The sequence below is a fragment of the Sturnus vulgaris genome, chromosome W (genome assembly GCF_052056855.1).
Source record: "Sturnus vulgaris isolate bStuVul1 chromosome W, bStuVul1.hap1, whole genome shotgun sequence".
NCBI classification, from domain to species: Eukaryota; Metazoa; Chordata; class Aves; order Passeriformes; family Sturnidae; genus Sturnus; species Sturnus vulgaris.
In genome coordinates, this window is record NC_142282.1 from 9892347 (window position 1) to 9915597 (window position 23251).

Below are 23251 nucleotides of genomic sequence, written 5' to 3' on the forward strand. Positions count from 1 at the left end.
GATCCCTGGGATGGGATGAGATGGGATCCCAGGGATGGGATCCCTCGAATGTTATCCCTCGTATGGGATGGGATCCCTGGGATGGGATGGAATCCCTGGGATGGGATGGGTTGGGATGGGATGGGATCCCTGGGATGGGATGGGATCCCTGGAATGGGATCCCTGGAATGGGATCCCAGGGATGGGATGGGATGGGATTGGATGGGATGGGATGGGATGGGATGGGATGGGATGGGATCCCTGCGCTGGGATGGGATCGGATGGGATGGGATCCCTGGGATGGGATCGGATGGGATGGGATGGGATATGCTGGGATCCCTGGGATGGAATCCCTGGGATAGGATGGGATCCCTGGAACGGGTTGGGATGGGTTGGAATGGGATGGGATCCCTGGGATGGGATGGGATCCCTGGGATGGGATCCATGGGATGGGTTACTTGGGAAGGGATAGGATCCCTGGGATGGGAGAGGATGGGATGGGATGGGATGGGATGGGATGGGATGGGATGGGATGGGATGGGATGGGTTGGGATGGGATGGGATCCCTGGGATGGGATGGGATCCCTGGGATGGGATCCCTGGAATGAGATCCCTCGTATTGGATGGGATCCCTGGGATGGGATGGGATTCCTGGGATGGGATGGAATCCCTGGGATGGGATCCCTGGGATGGGATCCCTGGGAAGGGATCCCGGGGATGGGATGGGATGGGCTCCCTGGGATGGGATGGAATCCCTGGGATGGGATAGCTGGAATGTGATTGGAACCCTGGGATGGGATGGGATCCCTGGGATGGTATGGAATCCCTAGGATGGTATGGAATCCCTGGGATGGGATGGGATGGGATGGGATGGGATGGGATGGGATGGGATGGGATGGGATGGGATGGAAAGGGATGGGATGGGATGGGATGGGATGGGATCCCTGGGATGGGATGTGATGGGTTTGGATGGGATGGGATCCCTGGGCTGGGATGCGATGGGATGCCATGGCATGGGATCCCTGGGATGAGATGGGATGGGATGGGATCCGTGGGATGGGATGAGATGGGATGGGATGGGATGAGATGGGATGGGATGGGATCCCTGGGTTGGGATTGGTTGGGATGGGATACCTGGGATGGCATGGAATCCCTGGGATGAGATCGCTGGGATGGGATGGGATGGGATGGGATGGGATGGGATCCCTGTGATGGGATGGCATGGGATGGGATCCCTGGGATGGTGTCACTGGGATGGGATGGGATGGGATGGGATGGGATGGGATGGGATGGGATGGGATGGGATGGGATGGGATGGGATGGGATGGGATGGGATTGGATGGGATGGGGTGGGATGGTATGGGATTGGCTACAATCGGTTGGGATGGGATGGGATCGATGGGATGGGATGGGATGGAATGGGATCCCTGGGCTGGTATGGAATGGGATCCATGGGATGGGATGGGATACCTGGTATGGGATCCCTAGGATGGGATGGGATGGGATGGGATGGGATGGGATGGGATGGGATGGGATGGGATGGGGTAGGATGGGATGGGATGGGATGGGATGGGATGGGATGGCATTCCTGCGATGGGATGGGATCCCTGCGATGGGATCTCTGGGATCGCATGGTATCCAGGGGATGGGATGGGTTGGGATGGAATCCCTGGGATGGGGTCCCGGGGATGGGATGGGATGGGATGGGATCCCTGGGATGGGATGGCATGGGATCCCTGGGATGGGATGGGATCCCTGGGATGGGATCCCTGAAATGTGATCCCTCGTATGGGATGGGATCCCTGGAATGGGATGGAATCCCTGGGATGGGATCCCTGGGATGGGATGGGATTCCTGGGATGGGATCCCGGGGATGGGATGGGATGGGATCCCTGGGATGGCAGGGTATTCCTGGGTTAGGAGTACATCCCTGGGATGGAATGGGATGGGATGGGATTTCATGGGATGGGATGGGATGGGATGGCATCCCTGGGATGGGATGGGATGGCATCCCTGGTATGGGATCCCTGGGATGGGATGCGATGGGACGGGATGGGATGGGGTGGGAAGGGATGGGATGGGCTACAATGGGATGGGATGGGATGGGATGGGATGTGATGGGATGGGATGGGATGGGATGGGATGGGATGGGATGGGATGGGATGGGTTGGGATGGGATGGGATGGAATGGAAAGGGATGGGATGGGATTGGATGGGATGGCATGGGTTGGGATCGGTTGGGAACCCTGGGATGTGATGGGATGGGACTTGATCCCTGGGATGGGATGAGATGGGATCCCAAGGATGGGATCCCTGGAATGTGATCCCTCGTATGGGATGGGATCCCTGGGATGGGATGGAATCCCTGGGATGGGATCCCGGGGATGGGATGGGCTCCCTGGGATGGGATCCCTGGGATGGGATGGGATGGGATGGGTTGGGATGGGATGGGATCCCTGGGATGGGATCCCTGGAATGGGATCCCTGGATTGGGATCCCAGGGATGGGATGGGATGGGCTAGAATGGGTTGGGATGGGATGGGATCGATGGGATGGGAGGGGAGGGGATGGGATGGAATGGGATGGGATGGGATCCCTGGGATGGGATCGGATGGGATGGGATGGGAAGGGCTGGGATCCCTGGGATGGAATCCCTGGGATAGGGTGGGATCCCTGGAACGGGTTGGGATGGGTTGGAATGGGATGGGATCCCTGGGATGGGATGGGATGCCTGGGATGGGATCCATGGGATGGGTTACTTGGGATGGGATAGGATCCCTGGGATGGGAGAGGATGGGATGGGATGGGATGGGTTGGGATGGGATGGGATCCCTGGGATGGGATAGGATCCCTGGGATGGGATCCCTGGAATGAGATCCCTCGTATGGGATGGTATCCCTGGGATGGGATGGGATTCCTGGGATGGGATGGAATCCCTGGGATGGGATCCCTGGGATGGGATGGGATCCCTGGGAAGGGATGAGATGGGATCCTAGCGATGGGATCCCTGGAATGTGATCCCTCGTATGGGATGGGATCCCTGGGATGGGATGGAATCCCTGGGATGGGATCCCGGGGATGGAATGGGATGGGATGGGGTGGGATTGGTTGGGATGGGATCCCTGGGATGGGAACGGATGGGATCCCTAGGATGGGATGGGATCCCTGGGATGGGATCCCTGGGATTGGATGGGATCCCTGGGATGGGATGTGTTCACTGGCATGGGATGGGATCCCTGGAATGGGATGGGATGGGATTCCTGGGATGGGATGGGATGGGATCCCTGGAATGGGATCCCTGGGATAGTATGGGATTGCTGCGATGGGATCGAATCCCCGGGATGGCAACCTTGAGATGGGATGGGATCTCTGACATGGGATCCCTGGGATGGGATGTGATCCCTGGGATGAGACGGGATGGGATGGGATCCCAGGGATGGGATGGGATCCCTGGGATGTTATCCCTGGGATGGGATGGGATCCCTGGGATGTTATCCCTGGGATGGGATGGGATCCCTGAGATTGCATGGGATGGGAAGGGATGGGATAGGATGGCATGGGATGCGATGGGATGGGATGGGAAGGGATGGGATTCCTGGGATGGGATGGGATCCCTGGGATGGCATGGGATGGGATTGGATGGGATGGGATGGGATGGGATGGAATGGGATGGGATGGGGTGGGATGGGATTGGTTGGGATGGGATGGGATCCCTGGGATGGGATCGGATGGGCTCCCTGGGATGGGATGGGATGGGATCCCTGGGATGGGATGGGATCCCTGGGATGGGATGTGTTCACTGGGATGGGATGGGATCCCTGGAATGGGATGGGATGGGTTTCCTGGGATGGGATCGGATGGGATGGGAAGGGAGGGGATGGGATCCCTGGGATGGGATGGGATCCCTGGGATGGGATCCCTGGAATGAGATCCCTCGTATGGGATGGGATCCCTGGGATGGGATGGGATTCCTGGGATGGGATGGAATCCCTGGGATGGGATCCCTGGGATGGGATGGGATCCCTGGGAAGGGATCCCGGGGATGGGATGGGATGGGATCCCTGGGATGGGATGGGATCCCTGGGATGGGATGGGATGGGATGGGATGGGATGGGATAGGATGGGATGGGATGGGATGGGATGGGATGGGATGGGATGGGACGGGACTTGATGGGATGGGATGGGATCCCGGGGATGGGATGGGATCCCTGCATTGGGATGGGATCCCTGGGATGGGATCCCGGGGATGGGATCCCGGGGATGGGATGGGATGGGCTGGGATGGGATGGGATGGGATCCCTGGGATGGGATGGGATCCCTGGGATTGGATGGGATCCCTGGGATTGGATAGGTTCCTTGGGATGGGATAGGATCCCTGGGATGGGATCGGATGGGATGGGATGGGATGGAATGGGATGGGATGGAATGGGATCCCTGGGATGGTACGGAATGTGATCCCTGGGATGGGATGGGATACCTGGTATGGGATCCCTGGGATGGGATGGAATGGGATGGGATGGGATGGGGTAGGATGGGATGGGACGGGATGGGATGGGATGGGATCCCTGCGATGGGATGGGATCCCTGGGATGGGATCTCTGGGATCGGATGGGATCGATGGGATCGGATGAGTTGGGATGGGATGGAATCCCGGGGATGGGGACCCGGGGATGGCATGGGATCGATGGGATGGGATGGGTTGGGATGGGATGGAATCCCTGGGATGGGATCCCTGGGATGGGATGGGATCCCTGGGAAGGGATGAGATGGGATCCTAGCGATGGGATCCCTGGAATGTGATCCCTCGTATGGGATGGGATCCCTGGGATGGGATGGAATCCCTGGGATGGGATCCCGGGGATGGAATGGGATGGGATGGGGTGGGATTGGTTGGGATGGGATCCCTGGGATGGGAACGGATGGGATCCCTAGGATGGGATGGGATCCCTGGGATGGGATCCCTGGGATTGGATGGGATCCCTGGGATGGGATGTGTTCACTGGCATGGGATGGGATCCCTGGAATGGGATGGGATGGGATTCCTGGGATGGGATGGGATGGGATCCCTGGAATGGGATCCCTGGGATAGTATGGGATTGCTGCGATGGGATCGAATCCCCGGGATGGCAACCTTGAGATGGGATGGGATCTCTGACATGGGATCCCTGGGATGGGATGTGATCCCTGGGATGAGACGGGATGGGATGGGATCCCAGGGATGGGATGGGATCCCTGGGATGTTATCCCTGGGATGGGATGGGATCCCTGGGATGTTATCCCTGGGATGGGATGGGATCCCTGAGATTGCATGGGATGGGAAGGGATGGGATAGGATGGCATGGGATGCGATGGGATGGGATGGGAAGGGATGGGATTCCTGGGATGGGATGGGATCCCTGGGATGGCATGGGATGGGATTGGATGGGATGGGATGGGATGGGATGGAATGGGATGGGATGGGGTGGGATGGGATTGGTTGGGATGGGATGGGATCCCTGGGATGGGATCGGATGGGCTCCCTGGGATGGGATGGGATGGGATCCCTGGGATGGGATGGGATCCCTGGGATGGGATGTGTTCACTGGGATGGGATGGGATCCCTGGAATGGGATGGGATGGGTTTCCTGGGATGGGATCGGATGGGATGGGAAGGGAGGGGATGGGATCCCTGGGATGGGATGGGATCCCTGGGATGGGATCCCTGGAATGAGATCCCTCGTATGGGATGGGATCCCTGGGATGGGATGGGATTCCTGGGATGGGATGGAATCCCTGGGATGGGATCCCTGGGATGGGATGGGATCCCTGGGAAGGGATCCCGGGGATGGGATGGGATGGGATCCCTGGGATGGGATGGGATCCCTGGGATGGGATGGGATGGGATGGGATGGGATGGGATAGGATGGGATGGGATGGGATGGGATGGGATGGGATGGGATGGGACGGGACTTGATGGGATGGGATGGGATCCCGGGGATGGGATGGGATCCCTGCATTGGGATGGGATCCCTGGGATGGGATCCCGGGGATGGGATCCCGGGGATGGGATGGGATGGGCTGGGATGGGATGGGATGGGATCCCTGGGATGGGATGGGATCCCTGGGATTGGATGGGATCCCTGGGATTGGATAGGTTCCTTGGGATGGGATAGGATCCCTGGGATGGGATCGGATGGGATGGGATGGGATGGAATGGGATGGGATGGAATGGGATCCCTGGGATGGTACGGAATGTGATCCCTGGGATGGGATGGGATACCTGGTATGGGATCCCTGGGATGGGATGGAATGGGATGGGATGGGATGGGGTAGGATGGGATGGGACGGGATGGGATGGGATGGGATCCCTGCGATGGGATGGGATCCCTGGGATGGGATCTCTGGGATCGGATGGGATCGATGGGATCGGATGAGTTGGGATGGGATGGAATCCCGGGGATGGGGACCCGGGGATGGCATGGGATCGATGGGATGGGATGGGTTGGGATGGGATGGAATCCCTGGGATGGGGACCCGGGGATGGGATGGGATCCCTGGGATGGGATCCCTGGGATGGGATGGGATGGGATGGGATGGGATGGGAGGGATACCTGGGATGGGATGGGATGGGATGGGCTCCCTGGGATGGGATGGGATCCCTGGGATGGGATATCTGGGATGGGATGTGATGGGACGGGATGGGATGGCATGGGGTGGGAAGGGATGGGATGGGCTACAATGGGATGGGATGGGATGGGATGGTATCCTTGGATGGGATGGAATGGGATCCCTGGGATGGGATGGGATCCCTGGGATGGGATCCCTGAAATGTTATCCCTCGTATGGGATGGGATCCCTGGAATGGGATGGGATCCCTGGAATGGAATGGGATCCCTGGGATGGGAGCAGATCCCTGGGATGGGATGGGATGGGATGGGATAGGATGGGATGGGATGGGATGGGATGGGATGGGATGGGATGGGATGGGATGGGATGGGACGGGACTTGATGGGATGGGATGGGATCGCGGGGTTGGGATGGGATGGGATCCCTGGGATGGGATGGGATGGGATGGGATGGGATGGGATCCTTGGGATGGGATCCCTGGGATGGCTTAGGATGGGATTGGATGGGATGGGATGGGATCCCTGGGATGGGATGGGATCCCTGGGATGGGATGTGTTCACTGGGATGGGATGGGATCCCTGGAATGGGATGGGATGGGATGGGATGGGAAGGGATCCCTGGGATGGGATGGGATCCCTGGGATGGGATGATTTCACTGGGATGGGATGGGATCCCTGGAATGGGATGGGATGGGATTCCTGGGATGGGATGGGATGGGATCCCTGGAATGGGATCCCTGGGATAGTATGGGATCCCTGCGTTGGGATCGAATCCCTGGGATGGCACCCGTGAGATGGGATGGGATCTCTGACATAGGATCCCTGGGTGGGATGTGATCCCTGGGATGAGATGGGATGGGATGGAATGGGATGGGATCCCTGGGATGGGATGGGATGGGGTTGGATGTTATCCCGGGGATGGGATGGGATCCCTGGGATGGGGTGGGATGGGAAGGGATGGGATAGGATGGGATGGGATGGGATGGGATGCGATGGGATGGGATGGGATGGGATCCCTGGGATGGGATGGGATGGGATGGGATGGGATGGGATGGGATGGGATGCGATCCCTGGGATGATATGGGATGGGATGGGATCCCTGGGATGGGATGGGATCCATGGGATGGGATGGTTTGGGATAGGATTTCTGGGATGGGATCCCTGGGATGAGATGGGATCCCTGGGATGGGATCCCTGGGATGGGATGGGATGGGATCCCTGGGATGTTATGGGATCCGTGGGATGTGATGGGATGGGATTCCTGGGATGGGAATGGGTGGGATGGGATGGGATGGGATGGGATGGGATGGGATGGGATGGGATCCCTGGGATGGGATACCTGGGATGGGAATGGGTGGGATGGGATGGGATCGGATGGGATTGGATGGGATGGGATGGGATCCCTGGGATGGGATCGGATGGGATCCCTGGGATGGGATGGGATGGGATGGGATGGGATGGGATGGGATGGGATCCTTGGGATGGGATCCCTGGGATGGCTTAGGATGGGATTGGATGGGATGGGATCCCTGGGATGGGATGGGATCCCTGGGATGGGATGTGTTCACTGGGATGGGATGGGATCCCTGGAATGGGATGGGATGGGATGGGATGGGATGGGATGGGAAGGGATCCCTGGGATGGGATGGGATCCCTGGGATGGGATGAGTTCACTGGGATGGGATGGGATCCCTGGAATGGGATGGGATGGGATTCCTGGGATGGGATGGGATGGGATCCCTGGAATGGGATCCCTGGGATAGTATGGGATTCCTGCGTTGGGATCGAATCCCTGGGATGGCACCCGTGAGATGGGATGGGATCTCTGACATAGGATCCCTGGGTGGGATGTGATCCCTGGGATGAGATGGGATGGGATGGAATGGGATGGGATCCCTGGGATGGGATGGGATGGGATGGGGTGGGATGTTATCCCTGGGATGGGATGGGATCCCTGGGATGGGGTGGGATGGGAAGGGATGGGATAGGATGGGATGGGATGGGATGCGATGGGATGGGATGGGATGGGATGGGATCCCTGGGATGGGATGGGATGGGATGGGATGGGATGGCATCCCTGGGATGGGATGGGATCCCTGGGATGGGATCCCTCGGATGGGATCCATGGGATGGGATGGGTTGGGATGGGTTGGGAACCGTTGGATGGGATCTTATGGGATCCCTGGGATGAGATGGGATGGGATTGGATCCCTGGGATGGGATGAGATGGGATCCTAGCGATGGGATCCCTGGAATGTGATCCCTCGTATGGGATGGGATCCCTGGGATGGGATGGAATCCCTGGGATGGGATCCCGGGGATGGAATGGGATGGGATGGGATGGGATGGGATGGGATGGGATGGGTTGGGATGGGTTGGGATGGGATTGGAAGGGATGGGATGGGATGGGAAGGGATGGGATGGGATGGGATGGTTTGGGATGGGATGGGATGGTTTGGGATGGGAAGGGAGGGGATGGGATCCCTGGGATGGCATGGGATGGGATCGGATGGGATGGGATGGGATGGAATGGGATGGGATGGGGTGGGATGGGATTGGTTGGGATGGGATGCGATCCCTGGGATGATATGGGATGGGATGGGATGGGATGGGATCCCTGGGATGGGATGGGATCCATGGGATGGGATGGTTTGGGATAGGATTTCTGGGATTGGATCCCTGGGATGAGATGGGATCCCTGGGATGGGATCCCTGGGATGGGATGGGATGGGATCCCTGGGATGTTATGGGATCCGTGGGATGTGATGGGATGGGATTCCTGGGATGGGAATGGGTGGGATGGGATTCGATGGGATGGGATGGGATGGGATGGGATGGGATCCCTGGGATGGGATACCTGGGATGGGAATGGGTGGGATGGGATGGGATGGGATTGGATGGGATGGGATGGGATCCCTGGGATGGGATGGGATGCGATGGGATTGGATGGGATCCCTGGGATGGGATCGGATGGGATCCCTGGGATGGGATGGGATGGGATGGGATGGGATGGGATGGGATCCTTGGGATGGGATCCCTGGGATGGCTTAGGATGGGATTGGATGGGATGGGATGGGATCCCTGGGATGGGATGGGATCCCTGGGATGGGATGTGTTCACTGGGATGGGATGGGATCCCTGGAATGGGATGGGATGGGATGGGATGGGATGGGATGGGATGGGAAGGGATCCCTGGGATGGGATGGGATGGGATCCCTGGGATGGGATGAGTTCACTGGGATGGGATGGGATCCCTGGATTGGGATGGGATGGGATTCCTGGGATGGGATGGGATGGGATCCCTGGAATGGGATCCCTGGGATAGTATGGGATTCCTGCGTTGGGATCGAATCCCTGGGATGGCACCCGTGAGATGGGATGGGATCTCTGACATAGGATCCCTGGGTGGGATGTGATCCCTGGGATGAGATGGGATGGGATGGAATGGGGTGGGATCCCTGGGATGGGATGGGATGGGGTGGGATGTTATCCCTGGGATGGGATGGGATCCCTGGGATGGGGTGGGATGGGAAGGGATGGGATAGGATGGGATGGGATGGGATCCCTGGGATGGGATCCCTCGGATGGGATCCATGGGATGGGATGGGTTGGGATGGGTTGGGAACCGTTGGATGGGATCTTATGGGATCCCTGGGATGAGATGGGATGGGATTGGATCCCTGGGATGGGATGAGATGGGATCCTAGCGATGGGATCCCTGGAATGTGATCCCTCGTATGGGATGGGATCCCTGGGATGGGATGGAATCCCTGGGATGGGATCCCGGGGATGGAATGGGATGGGATGGGATGGGATGGGATGGGATGGGATTGGAAGGGATGGGATGGGAAGGGATGGGATGGGATCCCTGGGATGGGATGGGATCCCTGGGATGGCATGGGATGGGATCGGATGGGATGGGATGGGATGGGATGGAATGGGATGGGAGGGGGTGGGATTGGTTGGGATGGGATGGGATCCCTGGGATGGGAACGGATGGGATCCCTGGGATGGGATGGCATCAATGGGATGGGATCCCTGGGATGGGATGGGATCCCTGGAATGGGATGGGATGGGATTCCTGGGATGGGATGGGATGGGATCCCTGGAATGGGATCCCTGGGATAGTATGGGATTGCTGCGATGGGATCGAATCCCTGGGATGGCATACTTGAGATGGGATGGGATCTCTGACATGGGATCCCTGGGATAGGATGTGATCCCTGGGATGAGATGGGATGGGATGGAATGGGATGGGATCCCAGGGATGGGATGGGATCCCTGGGATGTTATCCCTGGGATGGGATGGGATGGGATGGGATGGAATGGAATGGGATGGGATCCCTGGGATGGGATGGGATGGGGTGGGATGTTATCCCTGGGATGGGATGGGATCCCTGGGATGGGATGGGATGGGATGGGAAGGGATGGGATAGGATGGGATGGGATGGGATGCGATGGGATGGGATGGGATGGGATGGGATCCCTGGGATGGGATGGAACGGGATGGGATCCCTGGGATGGGATGGGATGGGATGGGATGGGATGGCATCCCTGGGATGGGATGGGATCCCTGGGATGGGATCCCGGGGATGGAATGGGATGGGATGGGATCCCTGGGATGGGATGGGATGGGATGGGAAGGGATGGCATGGGATGGGAAGGGAGGGGATGGGATCCCCGGGATGGCATGGGATGGGATCGGATGGGATGGGATGGGATGGAATGGGATGGGATGGGGTGGGATGGGATTGGTTGGGATGGGATGCGATCCCTGGGATGATATGGGATGGGATGGGATCCCTGGGATGGGATGGGATCCATGGGATGGGATGGTTTGGGATAGGATTTCTGGGATTGGATCCCTGGGATGAGATGGGATCCCTGGGATGGGATCCCTGGGATGGGATGGGATGGGATCCCTGGGATGTTATGGGATCCGTGGGATGTGATGGGATGGGATTCCTGGGATGGGAATGGGTGGGATGGGATGGGAATGGGTGGGATGGGATGGGATGGGATGGGATGGGATGGGATGGGATCCCTGGGATGGGATACCTGGGATGGGAATGGGTGGGATGGGATGGGATCGGATGGGATTGGATGGGATGGGATGGGATCCCTGGGATGGGATCGGATGGGATCCCTGGGATGGGATGGGATGGGATGGGATGGGATCCTTGGGATGGGATCCCTGGGATGGCTTAGGATGGGATTGGATGGGATGGGATGGGATCCCTGGGGTGGGATCCCTGGGATGGGATGTGTTCACTGGGATGGGATGGGATCCCTGGAATGGGATGGGATGGGATGGGATGGGAAGGGATCCCTGGGATGGGATGGGATCCCTGGGATGGGATGAGTTCACTGGGATGGGATCCCTGGAATGGGATGGGATTCCTGGGATGGGATGGGATGCGATCCCTGGAATGGGATCCCTGGGATAGTATGGGATTCCTGCGTTGGGATCGAATCCCTGGGATGGCACCCGTGAGATGGGATGGGATCTCTGACATAGGATCCCTGGGTGGGATGTGATCCCTGGGATGAGATGGGATGGGATGGAATGGGATGGGATCCCTGGGATGGGATGGGATGGGGTGGGATGTTATCCCTGGGATGGGATGGGATCCCTGGGATGGGGTGGGATGGGAAGGGATGGGATAGGATGGGATGGGATGGGATGGGATGCGATGGGATGGGATGGGATGGGATGGGATCCCTGGGATGGGATGGGATGGGATGGGTTGGGAACCGTTGGATGGGATCTTATGGGATCCCTGGGATGAGATCCCTCGTATGGGATGGGATCCCTGGGATGGGATGGAATCCCTGGGATGGGATCCCGGGGATGGAATGGGATGGGATGGGATGGGATGGGATGGGATGGGATGGGATGGGATGGGATTGGAAGGGATGGGATAAGAAGGGATGGGATGGGATCCCTGGGATGGGATGGGATCCCTGGGATGGCATGGGATGGGATCGGATGGGATGGGATGGGATGGAATGGGATGGGATGGGGTGGGATTGGTTGGGATGGGATGGGATCCCTGGGATGGGATGGCATCAATGGGATGGGATCCCTGGGATGGGATGGGATCCCTGGAATGGGATGGGATGGGATTCCTGGGATGGGATGGGATGGGATCCCTGGAATGGGATCCCTGGGATAGTATGGGATTGCTGCGATGGGATCGAATCCCTGGGATGGCATCCTTGAGATGGGATGGGATCTCTGACATGGGATCCCTGGGATGGGATAGGATGGGGTGGGATGTTATCCCTGGGATGGGATGGGATCCCTGGGATGGGATGGGATGGGATGGGAAGGGATGGGATAGGATGGGATGGGATGGGATGCGATGGGATGGGATGGGATGCGATGGGATCCCTGGGATGGGATGGAACGGGATGGGATCCCTGGGATGGGATGGGATGGGATGGGATGGCATCCCTGGGATGGGATGGGATCCCTGGGATGTGATCCCGGGGATGGAATGGGATCGGATGGGATCCCTGGGATGGGATGGGATGGGATGGGATGGGAAGGGATGGCATGGGATGGGAAGGGAGGGGATGGGATCCCTGGGATGGCATGGGATGGGATCGGATGGGATGGGATGGGATGGAATGGGATGGGATGGGGTGGGATGGGATTGGTTGGGATGGGTTGCGATCCCTGGGATGATATGGGATGGGATGGGATGGGATCCCTGGGATGGGATGGGATGGGATGGGGTGGGATGGGATTGGATGGGATGGGATGGGAGGGATACCTGGGATGGGATGGGATGGGGTGGGATGGGATGGGATGGGATGGGATGGGATGGGATGGGATGGGATGGGATGGGCTCCCTGGGATGGGATGGGATGGGATCCCTGGGATGGGATATCTGGGATGGGATGTGATGGGACGGGATGGGATGGGATGGGGTGGGAAGGGATGGGATGGGCTACAATGGGATGGGATGGGATGGGATGGGATGGGATGGGATGGGATGGGATGGGAAGGGATGGGATGGGATAGAAAGGGATGGGATGGGATCCCTTGGATGGGATGGGATCCCTGGGATGGCATGGGATGGGATGGGATGGGATGGGATGGGATGGGGTGGGATGGGATTGGTTGGGATGGGTTTGGATGGGACGGGATCCCTGGGATGGGATGGGATGGGATGGGATGGGATGGGATGGGGTGCCATGGCATGGGATCCGCGGGATGAGATGGGATGGGATGGGATGGGATGGGATGGGATGGGATGGGATGTGATGGGATGGGATGGGATGGGATGGGATGGGATTGGATGGGATCGGATGGGATCCCTGGGATGGGATGGGATGGGATCCCTGGGATGGGATGGGATCCCTCGGATGGGATATCTGGGATGGGATGTGATGGGACGGGATGGGATGGGATGGGGTGGGAAGGGATGGGATGGGCTACAATGGGATGGGATGGGATGGGATGGTATCCTTGGATGGGATGGAATGGGATCCCTGAGATGGGATGCGATCCCTGGGATGGGATGGGATTGGATGGGATGGCATGGGTTGGGATGGGTTGGGAACCCTGGGATGGGATGCTATGGGATCCCTGGGATGAGATGGGATGGGATTGGATCCCTGGGATGGGATGAGATGGGATCCCAGGGATGGGATCCCTGTGATGGGATCCCTGGGATGGGATGGGATGGGATGGGATGGGATGGGATGGGATGGGATGGGATGGGATGGGATGGGATGGGATGGGATGGGATGGGATGGGAAGGGATGGGATGGGATGGGAAGGGATGGGATGGGATGGAAAGGGATGGGATGGGATGGAAAGGGATGGGATGGGATCCCTGGGATGAAATAAGATCCCTGGGATGGGATGGGATCCCTGGGATGGGATCGGATGGGCTCCCTGGGATGGGATGGGATGGGATCCCTGGGATGGGATGGGATCCCTGAGATGGGATGTGTTCGCAGGGATGGGATGGGATCCCTCGAATGGGATGGGATGGGATGGGATGGCATCCCTGGTATGGGATCCCTGGGATGGGATGCGATGGGACGGGATGGGGTGGGAAGGGATGGGATGGGCTACAGTGGGATGGGATGGGATGGGATGGGATGGGATGGGATGGGATAGGATCGCTGGGATTGGATCCCTGGGATGAGATGGGAACCCTGGGATGGGATCCCTGGGATGGGATGGGATGGGGTGGGATGGGATGGGATGGAATGGAAAGGGATGGGATGGGATTGGATGGGATGGCATGGGTTGGGATCGGTTGGGAACCCTGGGATGTGATGGGATGGGACTTGATCCCTGGGATGGGATGAGATGGGATCCCAGGGATGGGATCCCTGGAATGTGATCCCTCGTATGGGATGGGATCCCTGGGATGGGATGGAATCCCTGGGATGGGATCCCGGGAATGGGATGGGCTCCCTGGGATGAGATCCCTGGGATGGGATGGGATGGGATGGGTTGGGATGGGATGGGATCCCTGGGATGGGATGGGATCCCTGGAATGGGATCCCTGGAATGGGATCCCAGGGATGGGATGGGATGGGATTGGATGGGATGGGATGGGATGGGATGGGATTCCTGGGATGGGATGGGATGGGATCCCTGGAATGGGATCCCTGGGATAGTATGGGATTCCTGCATTGGATTCGAATCCCTGGGATGGCATCCGTGAGATGGGATGGGATCTCTGACATGGGATCCCTGGGATGGGATGTGTTCACTGGGATGGGATGGAATCCCTCGAATAGGATGGGATGGGATGGGATGGGATGGGATGGGATGGGATGGGATGGGAAGGGATGGGAAGGGATGGGATTGGTTGGGATGGGATGGGATCCCTGGGATGGGAACGGATGGGATCCCAAGGATGGGATGGGATCCCTGGGATGGGATCCCTGGGATGGGATGGGATCCCTGGGATGGCATGGGATGGGATCGGATGGGATGGGATGGGATGGAATAGGATGGGATGGGGTGGGATTGGTTGGGATGGGATGGGATCCCTGGGATGGGAACGGATGGGATCCCAAGGATGGGATGGGATCCCTGGGATGGGATCCCTGGGATGGGATGTGATCCCTGGGATGGGATGTGTTCACTGGCATGGGATGGGATCCCTGGAATGGGATGGGATGGGATCCCTGGGATGGGATCGGATGGGCTCCCTGGGATGGGATGGGATTCGATCCCTGGGATGGGATGGGATCCCTGGGATGGGATGTGTTCACTGGGATGGGATGGGATCCCTGGAATGGGATGGGATGGGATTCCTGGGATGGGATGGGATGGGATCCCTGGAATGGGATCCCTGGGATAGTATGGGATTCCTGCGTTGGGATCGAATCCCTGGGATGGCATCCGTGAGATGGGATGGGATCTCTGACATGGGATCCCTGGGATGGGATGTGATCCCTGGGATGAGATGGGATGGGATGGAATGGGATGGGATCCCTGGGATGGGATGGGATCCCTGGGATGTTATCCCTGGGATGGGATGGGATCCCTGGGATGGGATGGAATCCCTGGGATGGGATCCCTGGGATGGGATGGGATGGGATGGGATGGGATGGGATGGGATGGGATGGGATGGGATGGGAAGGGATCGGATGGGATGGGATGGGAAGGGAGGGGATGGGATCCCTGGGATGGGATGGGATCCCTGGGATGGTGTCCCTGGGATGGGATGGGATGGGATGGGGTGGGATGGGATTGGCTACAATGGGTTGGGATGGGATGGGATCGATGGGATAGGATGGGATGGAATGGGATCCCTGGGATGGTACCGAATGGGATCCCTGGGATGGGATGGGATACCTGGTATGGGATCCCTAGGATGGGATGTGATGGGATGGGATGGGATGGGATCCCCGGAATGGGATGGGATGGGCTCCCTGGGATGGGATGGGATGGGATCCCTGGGATGGGATATCTGGGATGGGATGTGATGGGACGGGATGGGATGGGATGGGATGGGGTGGGAAGGGATGGGATGGGCTACAATGGGATGGGATGGGATGGGATGGGATGGGATGGGATGGGATGGGATGGGATGGGATGGGGTGGGGAGGGATGGGATGGGCTACAATGGGATGGGATGGGATGGGATGGGATGGGATGGGATGGGATGGGATGGGATGGGATCCCTGGAATGGGATATGATGGGATCCCGGGGTTGGGATGGGATCCCTGGGATGGGATCTCTGGGATGGGATGGGATGGGATGGGATGGGATGGGATGGGATGGGATGAGACCCCTGGGATTGGATGGGATCCCTGGGATGGCATCCCTGGGATGGGATGGGATCCATGGGATGAGATGGGATCCCTGGGATGGAATCCCTGGGATGGGATTGGATCACTGGGATGGGATGGGATGGGATCCCTGGAATGGGATCCCTGGGATAGTATGGGATTCCTGCGTTGGGATCGAATCCCTGGGATGTCATCCGTGAGATGGGATGGGATCTCTGACATGGGATCCCTGGGATGGGATGTGATCCCTGGGATGAGATGGGATGGGATGGAATGGGATGGGATCCCTGGGATGGGATGGGATCCCTGGGATGTTATCCCTGGGATGGGATGGGATCCCTGGGATAGGATGGAATCCCTGGGATGGGATCCCGGGGATGGAATGGGATGGGATGGGATCCCTGGGATGGGATCCCTGTGATGGGATCCCTGGGATGGGATGGGATGGGATGGGATGGGATGGGATGGGAAGGGATCGGATGGGATGGGATGGGAAGGGAGGGGATGGGATCCCTGGGATGGGATGGGATCCCTGGGATGGTGTCCTTGGGATGGGATGGGATGGGATGGGATGGGATGGGATGGGATGGGATGGGATGGGATGGGGTGGGATGGGATTGGCTACAATGGGTTGGGATGGGATGGGATCGATGGGATAGGATGGGATGGAATGGGATCCCTGGGATGGTACGGAATGGGATCCCTGGGATGGGATGGGATACCTGGTATGGGATCCCTAGGATGGGATGGGATGGGATGGGATCCCCAGAATGGGATGGGATGGGCTCCCTGGGATGGGATGGGATCCCCGGGATGGGATATCTGGGATGGGATGGGATGGGATGGGACGGGATGGGATGGGATGGGATGGGGTGGGAAGGGATGGGATGGGCTCCAATGGGATGGGATGGGATGGGATGGGATGGGATGGGATGGGATGGGGAGGGATGGGATGGGCTACAATGGTGATACCGAAATTATGAGAAAAAGGACTAATGTAGATATAGTAGTAGTCATGCTAAGGCTTAGAAAACTGCAGTTCTCAGACAGGCCCTGGGAACCAGCCCTGGGAATGAGCTGGGGACTGTGGAAACAATAATTAAAGATAATTAAAGAATTTAGTGGAGCATATAAGAACATCTAGAAACTTTCAGGATAAGGCTAAAGTATAATAATAAATAAAGGGTTCTGGTGATGGGAAAACATGCAAGCGGGAATTAAAGGGGGGTAGCCTATAGTTTTGAATAGACAAGCATGCAAAATTTATAACTTTTAGGAATGATATCTACAAGATTTATGTATCTGTATTGTCTTGAAGAATGTGTACCTCTGTACGTAAACTACTTTGTAAAAAGGTATAAAAAACTTGACGAAAAAGGGAACTGTGGGACCCTGACTTTGGACGCTAGTCCGCAGGTTCCCCGGGCCCTGAATAAAGCACCGCATAAACTGACACTCTGTTAGTTTGTGTTCTGTTTGGGGCATCGGGCAGCAGTTTTCTGGCGACCCAGATGGGACTCCGGAGGCGGCAGGGGCGGTTCGCGAGCTGATCCACTCCACGCCGGCACCAGGTGATTTCTGGGGAGGACATCAACCCGTGCCCGACCCCGCGCCTGACGGACGACCAGGAGGTAAGCCCGAAGGTGCTTTATTCCTTTTATCGAGGGAAAGGGGGGCCTGCCGATTAAGTCGGAACGGCGTTTCCGCACGGGGGTCACAGACGTCTTTAAGGTTGTGGAAAAAGCCTAGGCGCTGACCGTCAGACGCAGCAGTGACTGCGCAGGTTCAGCACTTGCCACTCGCAGAGACGAGAAAGGCAAGATTTGTGGAAAGGGTGTGAGTGTAAAGGGTGTGAGTGTTGTGTGTGGTGTGTATTGGAAAGGGTGTGAGTGTTGTGTGTGGTGTGTATTGTGTTAAAAAAAAAAAAAAAAAAAAAAGAAAAAAAAAGAAAAAAAAAGAAAAAAAAAAGAAAAAAAAAGAAAAAAAAAAAAAAAGAAAAAAGTGTAATGATGTCTTTAAAAACGTTTAAAACTCTAGCAAGTACCGGGATGGAAATCCCGGACGATTCACCATTGGGCTGTTTATTACAACACTGGAATGCGGGGAACTTTGGTCAAGAATTAAGTAAAAGGAAATTGATTGATTTCTGTAATCATGTATGGCCTTTATATGAACCCGATGGTATGCAATGGCCTAGGAACGGTACACTGAATCCTGACATTATTACACCTTTGATGCATTTCCTGCAAAGTAATGAAAAATGGGATGAAATACCGTATCTAGACCTCTTTTATTATTTGAAAGATAAACCAGAGTGGCAAAAGGAGTGTGGGATCATGGTTTCGAAAACATTAAACCTGAATTGTGAAGGATGTAAGGGGTGGCAGAAAGAGAAGGAATGCTCATTTAATGGTTCTGCTTCGTGAAGCAGTCGGGCCGCAGGGGGAACGGGTCATAGTGAAAGTTCCCTTTTCTCCGAATGATTTGCTAATTTGGAAACAATCAGCGGGGGCGTATCGGGAGGATCCTGAACGAACTGCGCGGGTGGTAAAAATGGTAATTAAGACTCAGAACCCAGATTGGAATGATTTACAAGTTCTGTTAGACACAATAATGGATTCTACTGAAAAGGAAATGGTGTTTAAAGCCATGACAGAGAAAGCACGGGAAATGATTAGGTTGCGGCTTGCGGATGGTACAGTAAATGACTTAGTGCCTAGGGAAGATCCGGAGTGGGATCCCAACTCGACGGGCGGGTCTCGGAGACTTAAAGCTTATCAGGATTTGTTAACAGAAGGAATACGGAATGGAATACCAAAAACTTTGAATTGGTCTAAGTTATATTCGGTCAGACAGGAAAAGAATGAGTCTCCATCAACCTTTTTAACAGCAAGTGGCTGGAAATAATATGAGAGGAGGGAGTCGTGGACGTGGACGAGGAAGGGGAAGAGGAATAGCAAAGGGGGAAATGCCAATGGGGGCGGGAGGACTCATGGGACAATTGAATATGGGAAGAGGAAGAATGCAGCTGGGGATAGATCAATGTGCTCTATGTAAAAATAGAGGACATTGGAAAAATGAGTGTCCTCTCAACCAAGGAATGGGTTTTGGGGGAGGAATTATAGCCAGTGGGGATGGAAATCAGGGACTGATGAATAATACAGGTGCTTTCCCGGGAAATCCACAAGGTGCCGCCCAGGCCTTTATGATGGGGAATTACCAGAATCAGAGCTGACTAGACCAGGATTTAAAGGTAATAATGGAAGTAGATGGGGAACCGTTAGAATTTAGAGTAGATACTGGGGCATCATTCTCAGCTGTCAACACTAAGATAGGACCTTTGAGTGATTCTACTATTCAAGTAGTGGGAGTTACGGGACAAGTTGAGGAACGAACATTTTTGCGGCCATTAGATATAAAATTTGGGGGGGAAGGAATTTGACCATCGATTTTTATATATGCCAAATAGCCCAAAATCACTATTTGGGAGGGATTTATTGTCAATGTTAGAAGCAAAGATAATATTTGAAAAAGGTAGAGTAAGATTGGAATTTCCCGAGGAGAATATTGCTAAGCTGTTTGTAGTGAAAGAAGTAGAAGCAGTAGAAATACCACAAGAAATAGAGCAAGCTGTAGTACCATGGGTATGGGAAACAGGAGTACCTGGAAAATCAAAAGCGGCACAACCAGTTGTAATAGAACTAAAAGAAGGAGCCTCCCCAGTAAGGGTAAAACAATATCCTTTGAAATTGGAAGCATGAATAGGAATAGCACCTATGATTGAACAATTTCTTAGCTTAGGAATTTTACAGGAATGTGAGTCAGAATTCAATACTCCAATATTCCCAGTTAGAAAGCCAAATGGTAAGTATAGATTAGTTCAAGATTTAAGAGCAATTAATAATATCACTAAAGATATACACCCAGTAGTAGCTAATCCGTATACATTGTTGACAGCTGTGTCGGAAAAGTTTAAGTGGTTCACAGTGATTGATTTGAAAGATGCATTTTTCTGTATCCCCTTGGCACTTGAAAGTAGGAAATACTTTGCTTTTGAGTGGGAGAACCCAGACACGGGACGCAAGAAGCAGCTCACCTGGACGCGTCTACCACAAGGATTCAAAAACTCACCAACTATTTTTGGAAATCAATTGGCTCGAGAGTTAGAAGAATGGAAGATGACTCAGGTAAAAGAATCACCTTTTTATATGTTCTCCTACAATATGTTGATGATATCTTTATAGCCTCCGCAGAAAAGGATGTTTGCCTTAGACTCACCATTGAACTACTTAATATGCTGGGACAAGCTGGATACCGAGTATCGAGAGAAAAAGCTCAGCTGGTAAGAACCCAAGTGATTTACTTAGGCTGCGAAATCTCACAAGGGGTACGAAAGTTAGGAATCAATCGAGTACAAGCAATTTGCACCATACCCACACCACGAAATCCACAAGAGTTAAGATCCTTTTTGGGCATGATAGGGTGGTGCCGCTTGTGGATTCCGGAATTTGGACTGAAAGCAAAACCCTTGTATGAAGCAGCCAAAAGCCCTGTGTTTCAGTGAGGACAAACGCAAGAAAAGGCATTTCAGAGTCTGAAACAAGCTTTAAAGGAAGCCCCAGCACTAGGATTGCCAGATCTCACAAAACCTTTTCAACTATACGTAAATGAAAGACAGAGACTGGCAATAGGGGTTCTCACCCAAAAATTGGGCTCATGGAAATGCCCGGTGGGGTACTTCTCAAAGCAGCTAGACTCTGTAAGTGCCGGATGGCCCAGTTGTCTTAGGGCTGTGGCAGCAACAGTGCTCCTAATTCGAGAAGCCAGAAAATTGACTTTGGGAAAAAGGATGGAAGTATTTGTTCCCCATATGGTCGTTGCAGTTTTGGAACAAAAAGGGGGGCATTGGCTCTCGTCGAGTCGCATGTTACAATATCAGGCACTCCTCCGAGAACAGGATGACATTGAATTAAAAATAACCAATCATCTTAATCCAGCAGAATTTCTTAGGAGCAGCAGCCAGGAAGAAGGAGGCGAATTGACACATGATTGCGTAGAAATCATTGAACAGGTATATGCCAGCCGGAAGGACCTGAAAGATGAGCCTTTGGAAAATCCGGAATGGGAACTGTTTACAGATGGATCCAGCTTTGTGGAAAACGGAATCAGGTATGCGGGATACGCAGTAGTGACTTTGACACAAATAATAGAAGCTCGAGCTTTAACCTCGGGAACTTCAGCCCAGAAAGCTGAGATACAAGCTCTGGTAAGAGCCTTAGAATTGAGTCAGGGGAAAAGAGTAAACATTTGGACTGATTCAAAATATGCCTTTGGAGTAATACATGTACATGGAGCACTGTGGAAAGAAAGAGGACTGTTGAATTCTCAAGGATCAGAAATTAAGCACAAAGAACAAATATTAGCACTATTGGAAGCAGTGCATAAACCTCAGGCAGTAGCAGTGATGCATGTAAAAGGACATCAAAAGGAAGAGGGAAAAGCGTTCCAAGGAAACCAGCTGGCTGACAGAGTTGCCAAACAGGTTGCTCGAGAGGTATGGACACAATTAGCTTTATTGCCAGTGCGAATTAACCCTGCCACTTCTTTTCTTGAGCAGAAACCATGGTATACACATGAAGATGAGAAGCTTGCTCAATTTGTTCAGGCCCAGAAGAATGAAAAAGGATGGTATGTCACAGCTGAAGGTCAGGTTGTATTGCCAACAAAAGTAATGAAAACAATTTTAGAAATCGAACATAACAAGTGCCATTGGGGAGCAGACGCATTGGTACAGTTTTTAAAACGTGAGATAATTTCCAATCGGATGTTAACAATGGCAAAGCGGATTAACGCCATGTGTCCAGTCTGTATTAAAAATAACCCAGTGACACGAAGGCAGATACAACTAGGAAAGTTACAAGTGGGGCCGCAACCAGGAGACTATTGGCAAATAGATTTCTCAGAGCTACCAAAAGCACAAGGGTACCGTTATTTACTGGTGTATGTGTGTACCTTTTCAGGGTGGCCAGAAGCCTTCCCATGCAGGACTAACCAAGCAAAGGAAGTAATTAAAACTTTACTACGGGAAATCATCCCTAGATTTGGAATCCCATTAGGAATGTCCTCAGATAGAGGACCTCACTTTGTAGCTAGAGTAGTCCAAGAGGTAGCCAGAGTGTTAGGGATAGTTTGGAATCTCCATACGCCCTGGAGACCACAATCTAGTGGCCAAGTGGAACGGATGAATCAGACATTAAAAGGGCAAATTAAGAAAATTTGTCAGGAAGCGAAGATACAGTGGCCTCAGGCACTACCTCTAGCCTTGCTAAGAATCAGGATTAAACCCAGAGAAAGGATAGGAGTAAGTCCATACGAAATTTTGTATGGCAAACCA